Raw genomic sequence first — 5000 nt, forward strand, 5'->3', positions numbered from 1 at the left:
CCGATCTCGTCTGATCTCGGAAGCTAAGCAGGGTTGGGCCTGGTTAGTACTTGGATGGGAGACCGCCTGGGAATACCAGGTGCTGTATGCTCTTTTGCTCATTCACTTAGAAACTGAAATCTTGCAATATGCACAAGTAGTCCTTCATGAAAGGGGCTGGAAGCTGTTTTCATTTTGACACGAGAGAGAGAGAGAGAGAGACTACCTTGCATTGTCAATTGCTAAATCTGTATATGGATAAGTAGCCTATGGTTGTCAACGTATTTCGTACGGCCATACCAGCCTGGCCATGCCCGATCTCGTCTGATCTCGGAAGCTAAGCAGGGTCGGGCCTGGTTAGTACTTGGATGGGAGACCGCCTGGGAATACCAGGTGCTGTATGCTCTTTTGCTCATTCACTTAGAAACTGACATCTTGCAATATGCACAAGTAGTCCTTCATGAAAGGGGCTGGAAGCTGTTTTCATTTTGACACGAGAGAGAGAGAGAGAGAGAGAGAGAGAGACTACCTTGCATTGTCAATTGCTAAATCTGTATATGGATAAGTAGCCTATGGTTGTCAACTTATTTCGTACGGCCATACCAGCCTGGCAACGCCTGATCTCGGAAGCTAAGCAGGGTCGGGCCTGGTTAGTACTTGGATGGGAGACCGCCTGGGAATACCAGGTGCTGTATGCTCTTTTGCTCATTCACTTAGAAACTGAAATCTTGCAATATGCACAAGTAGTCCTTCATGAAAGGGGCTGGAAGCTGTTTTCATTTTGACACGAGAGAGAGAGAGAGAGAGAGAGACCACCTTGCATTGTCAATTGCTAAATCTGTATATGGATAAGTAGCCTATGGTTGTCAACTTATTTCGTACGGCCATACCAGCCTGGCAACGCCCGATCTCGTCTGATCTCGGAAGCTAAGCAGGGTCGGGCCTGGTTAGTACTTGGATGGGAGACCGCCTGGGAATACCAGGTGCTGTATGCTCTTTTGCTCATTCACTTAGAAACTGACATCTTGCAATATGCACAAGTAGTCCTTCATGAAAGGGGCTGGAAGCTGTTTTCATTTTGACACGAGAGAGAGAGAGAGAGAGAGAGACTACCTTGCATTGTCAATTGCTAAATCTGTATATGGATAAGTAGCCTATGGTTGTCAACTTATTTCGTACGGCCATACCAGCCTGGCAACGCCCGATCTCGTCTGATCTTGGAAGCTAAGCAGGGTCGGGCCTGGTTAGTACTTGGATGGGAGACCGCCTGGGAATACCAGGTGCTGTATGCTCTTTTGCTCATTCACTTAGAAACTGACATCTTGCAATATGCACAAGTAGTCCTTCATGAAAGGGGCTGGAAGCTGTTTTCATTTTGACACGAGAGAGAGAGAGAGAGAGAGAGAGAGACCACCTTGCATTGTCAATTGCTAAATCTGTATATGGATAAGTAGCCTATGGTTGTCAACTTATTTCGTACGGCCATACCAGCCTGGCAACGCCCGATCACGTCTGATCTCGGAAGCTAAGCAGGGTCGGGCCTGGTTAGTACTTGGATGGGAGACCGCCTGGGAATACCAGGTGCTGTATGCTCTTTTGCTCATTCACTTAGAAACTGACATCTTGCAATATGCACAAGTAGTCCTTCATAAAAGGGGCTGGAAGCTGTTTTCATTTTGACACGAGAGAGAGAGAGAGAGAGAGACCACCTTGCATTGTCAATTGCTAAATCTGTATATGGATAAGTAGCCTATGGTTGTCAACTTATTTCGTACGGCCATACCAGCCTGGCAACGCCCGATCACGTCTGATCTCGGAAGCTAAGCAGGGTCGGGCCTGGTTAGTACTTGGATGGGAGACCGCCTGGGAATACCAGGTGCTGTATGCTCTTTTGCTCATTCACTTAGAAACTGACATCTTGCAATATGCACAAGTAGTCCTTCATGAAAGGGGCTGGAAGCTGTTTTCATTTTGACACGAGAGAGAGAGAGAGAGAGAGACTACCTTGCATTGTCAATTGCTAAATCTGTATATGGATAAGTAGCCTATGGTTGTCAACTTATTTCGTACGGCCATACCAGCCTGGCAACGCCCGATCTTGTCTGATCTCGGAAGCTAAGCAGGGTCGGGCCTGGTTAGTACTTGGATGGGAGACCGCCTGGGAATACCAGGTGCTGTATGCTCTTTTGCTCATTCACTTAGAAACTGAAATCTTGCAATATGCACAAGTAGTCCTTCATGAAAGGGGCTGGAAGCTGTTTTCATTTTGACACGAGAGAGAGAGAGAGAGACCACCTTGCATTGTCAATTGCTAAATCTGTATATGGATAAGTAGCCTATGGTTGTCAACTTATTTCGTACGGCCATACCAGCCTGGCAACGCCCGATCTCGTCTGATCTCGGAAGCTAAGCAGGGTCGGGCCTGGTTAGTACTTGGATGGGAGACCGCCTGGGAATACCAGGTGCTGTATGCTCTTTTGCTCATTCACTTAGAAACTGACATCTTGCAATATGCACAAGTAGTCCTTCATGAAAGGGGCTGGAAGCTGTTTTCATTTTGACACGAGAGAGAGAGAGAGAGAGAGAGACTACCTTGCATTGTCAATTGCTAAATCTGTATATGGATAAGTAGCCTATGGTTGTCAACTTATTTCGTACGGCCATACCAGCCTGGCAACGCCCGATCTCGTCTGATCTCGGAAGCTAAGCAGGGTCGGGCCTGGTTAGTACTTGGATGGGAGACCGCCTGGGAATACCAGGTGCTGTATGCTCTTTTGCTCATTCACTTAGAAACTGACATCTTGCAATATGCACAAGTAGTCCTTCATGAAAGGGGCTGGAAGCTGTTTTCATTTTGACACGAGAGATAGAGAGAGAGAGACTACCTTGCATTGTCAATTGCTAAATCTGTATATGGATAAGTAGCCTATGGTTGTCAACTTATTTCGTACGGCCATACCAGCCTGGCAACGCCCGATCTCGTCTGATCTCGGAAGCTAAGCAGGGTCGGGCCTGGTTAGTACTTGGATGGGAGACCGCCTGGGAATACCAGGTGCTGTATGCTCTTTTGCTCATTCACTTAGAAACTGACATCTTGCAATATGCACAAGTAGTCCTTCATGAAAGGGGCTGGAAGCTGTTTTCATTTTGACACGAGAGATAGAGAGAGAGAGACTACCTTGCATTGTCAATTGCTAAATCTGTATATGGATAAGTAGCCTATGGTTGTCAACTTATTTCGTACGGCCATACCAGCCTGGCAACGCCCGATCTCGTCTGATCTCGGAAGCTAAGCAGGGTCGGGCCTGGTTAGTACTTGGATGGGAGACCGCCTGGGAATACCAGGTGCTGTATGCTCTTTTGCTCATTCACTTAGAAACTGACATCTTGCAATATGCACAAGTAGTCCTTCATGAAAGGGGCTGGAAACTGTTTTCATTTTGACACGAGAGAGAGAGAGAGAGAGAGAGAGAGAGAGAGAGAGAGAGAGAGAGACCACCTTGCATTGTCAATTGCTAAATCTGTATATGGATAAGTAGCCTATGGTTGTCAACTTATTTCGTACGGCCATACCAGCCTGGCAACGCCCGATCTCGTCTGATCTCGGAAGCTAAGCAGGGTCGGGCCTGGTTAGTACTTGGATGGGAGACCGCCTGGGAATACCAGGTGCTGTATGCTCATTCACTTAGAAACTGAAATCTTGCAATATGCACAAGTAGTCCTTCATGAAAGGGGCTGGAAGCTGTTTTCATTTTGACACGAGAGAGAGAGAGAGAGAGAGAGAGAGACTACCTTGCATTGTCAATTGCTAAATCTGTATATGGATAAGTAGCCTATGGTTGTCAACTTGTTTCGTACGGCCATACCAGCCTGGCAACGCCCGATCTCGTCTGATCTCGGAAGCTAAGCAGGGTCGGGCCTGGTTAGTACTTGGATGGGAGACCGCCTGGGAATACCAGGTGCTGTATGCTCTTTTGCTCATTCACTTAGAAACTGAAATCTTGCAATATGCACAAGTAGTCCTTCATGAAAGGGGCTGGAAGCTGTTTTCATTTTGACACGAGAGAGAGAGAGAGAGAGAGAGACCACCTTGCATTGTCAATTGCTAAATCTGTATATGGATAAGTAGCCTATGGTTGTCACCTTATTTCGTACAGCCATACCAGCCTGGCAACGCCCGATCTCGTCTGATCTCGGAAGCTAAGCAGGGTCGGCCTGGTTAGTACTTGGATGGGAGACCGCCTGGGAATACCAGGTGCTGTATGCTCTTTTGCTCATTCACTTAGAAACTGAAATCTTGCAATATGCACAAGTAGTCCTTCATGAAAGGGGCTGGAAGCTGTATTCATTTTGACACGAGAGAGAGAGAGAGAGAGAGAGAGAGACCACCTTGCATTGTCAATTGCTAAATCTGTATATGGATAAGTAGCCTATGGTTGTCAACTTATTTCGTACGGCCATACCAACCTGGCAACGCCTGATCTCGGAAGCTAAGCAGGGTCGGGCCTGGTTAGTACTTGGATGGGAGACCGCCTGGGAATACCAGGTGCTGTATGCTCTTTTGCTCATTCACTTAGAAACTGACATCTTGCAATATGCACAAGTAGTCCTTCATGAAAGGGGCTGGAAGCTGTTTTCATTTTGACACGAGAGATAGAGAGAGAGAGACTACCTTGCATTGTCAATTGCTAAATCTGTATATGGATAAGTAGCCCATGGTTGTCAACTTATTTCGTACGGCCATACCAGCCTGGCAACGCCCGATCTCGTCTGATCTCGGAAGCTAAGCAGGGTCGGGCCTGGTTAGTACTTGGATGGGAGACCGCCTGGGAATACCAGGTGCTGTATGCTCTTTTGCTCATTCACTTAGAAACTGACATCTTGCAATATGCACAAGTAGTCCTTCATGAAAGGGGCTGGAAACTGTTTTCATTTTGACACGAGAGAGAGAGAGAGAGAGAGAGAGAGAGACCACCTTGCATTGTCAATTGCTAAATCTGTATATGGATAAGTAGCCTATG

General features: G+C 47.0%; 14 non-coding genes and 3 pseudogenes across 14 annotated transcripts in view; all 17 read left to right on the forward strand.

The window, feature by feature from the left end:
* Positions 1–91, forward strand: part of LOC146267233 (5S ribosomal RNA) — a 119-nt gene extending 28 nt beyond the window's left edge. The window contains exon 1 of the ribosomal RNA XR_014727227.1: positions 1–91. This exon is cut by the window's left edge and continues 28 nt beyond it. This is a non-coding gene — a ribosomal RNA (5S ribosomal RNA).
* A 174-nt stretch (positions 92–265) lies between these two features.
* On the forward strand, positions 266–384 carry LOC146267234 (5S ribosomal RNA). The gene has a single exon (XR_014728926.1). It is a non-coding gene; the product is annotated as a 5S ribosomal RNA (ribosomal RNA).
* A 184-nt stretch (positions 385–568) lies between these two features.
* Positions 569–677, forward strand: LOC146267235 (5S ribosomal RNA; annotated as a pseudogene).
* Positions 678–855: 178 nt separating this feature from the next.
* On the forward strand, positions 856–974 carry LOC146267236 (5S ribosomal RNA). Its single transcript, XR_014727330.1, has one exon. It is a non-coding gene; the product is annotated as a 5S ribosomal RNA (ribosomal RNA).
* A 178-nt stretch (positions 975–1152) lies between these two features.
* Positions 1153–1271, forward strand: LOC146267237 (5S ribosomal RNA). The gene has a single exon (XR_014728914.1). It is a non-coding gene; the product is annotated as a 5S ribosomal RNA (ribosomal RNA).
* A 182-nt stretch (positions 1272–1453) lies between these two features.
* Positions 1454–1572, forward strand: LOC146267238 (5S ribosomal RNA). Its single transcript, XR_014727927.1, has one exon. It is a non-coding gene; the product is annotated as a 5S ribosomal RNA (ribosomal RNA).
* A 176-nt stretch (positions 1573–1748) lies between these two features.
* On the forward strand, positions 1749–1867 carry LOC146267239 (5S ribosomal RNA). The gene has a single exon (XR_014727928.1). It is a non-coding gene; the product is annotated as a 5S ribosomal RNA (ribosomal RNA).
* A 176-nt stretch (positions 1868–2043) lies between these two features.
* LOC146267240 (5S ribosomal RNA) lies at positions 2044–2162 on the forward strand. The gene has a single exon (XR_014729038.1). It is a non-coding gene; the product is annotated as a 5S ribosomal RNA (ribosomal RNA).
* Positions 2163–2334: 172 nt separating this feature from the next.
* Positions 2335–2453, forward strand: LOC146267241 (5S ribosomal RNA). The gene has a single exon (XR_014727331.1). It is a non-coding gene; the product is annotated as a 5S ribosomal RNA (ribosomal RNA).
* Positions 2454–2631: 178 nt separating this feature from the next.
* On the forward strand, positions 2632–2750 carry LOC146267242 (5S ribosomal RNA). The gene has a single exon (XR_014727332.1). It is a non-coding gene; the product is annotated as a 5S ribosomal RNA (ribosomal RNA).
* A 174-nt stretch (positions 2751–2924) lies between these two features.
* On the forward strand, positions 2925–3043 carry LOC146267243 (5S ribosomal RNA). The gene has a single exon (XR_014727333.1). It is a non-coding gene; the product is annotated as a 5S ribosomal RNA (ribosomal RNA).
* Positions 3044–3217: 174 nt separating this feature from the next.
* LOC146267244 (5S ribosomal RNA) lies at positions 3218–3336 on the forward strand. The gene has a single exon (XR_014727334.1). It is a non-coding gene; the product is annotated as a 5S ribosomal RNA (ribosomal RNA).
* A 202-nt stretch (positions 3337–3538) lies between these two features.
* Positions 3539–3657, forward strand: LOC146267245 (5S ribosomal RNA). The gene has a single exon (XR_014727335.1). It is a non-coding gene; the product is annotated as a 5S ribosomal RNA (ribosomal RNA).
* A 174-nt stretch (positions 3658–3831) lies between these two features.
* Positions 3832–3950, forward strand: LOC146267246 (5S ribosomal RNA). The gene has a single exon (XR_014727336.1). It is a non-coding gene; the product is annotated as a 5S ribosomal RNA (ribosomal RNA).
* A 178-nt stretch (positions 3951–4128) lies between these two features.
* LOC146267247 (5S ribosomal RNA) lies at positions 4129–4246 on the forward strand (annotated as a pseudogene).
* Positions 4247–4428: 182 nt separating this feature from the next.
* Positions 4429–4537, forward strand: LOC146267248 (5S ribosomal RNA; annotated as a pseudogene).
* Positions 4538–4711: 174 nt separating this feature from the next.
* LOC146267249 (5S ribosomal RNA) lies at positions 4712–4830 on the forward strand. The gene has a single exon (XR_014727337.1). It is a non-coding gene; the product is annotated as a 5S ribosomal RNA (ribosomal RNA).
* The last annotated feature ends 170 nt before the right edge of the window (positions 4831–5000 follow it).

The sequence above is a fragment of the Hypomesus nipponensis genome, chromosome 12 (genome assembly GCF_054491055.1).
Source record: "Hypomesus nipponensis isolate SF chromosome 12, ASM5449105v1, whole genome shotgun sequence".
Taxonomy (NCBI): Eukaryota; Metazoa; Chordata; class Actinopteri; order Osmeriformes; family Osmeridae; genus Hypomesus; species Hypomesus nipponensis.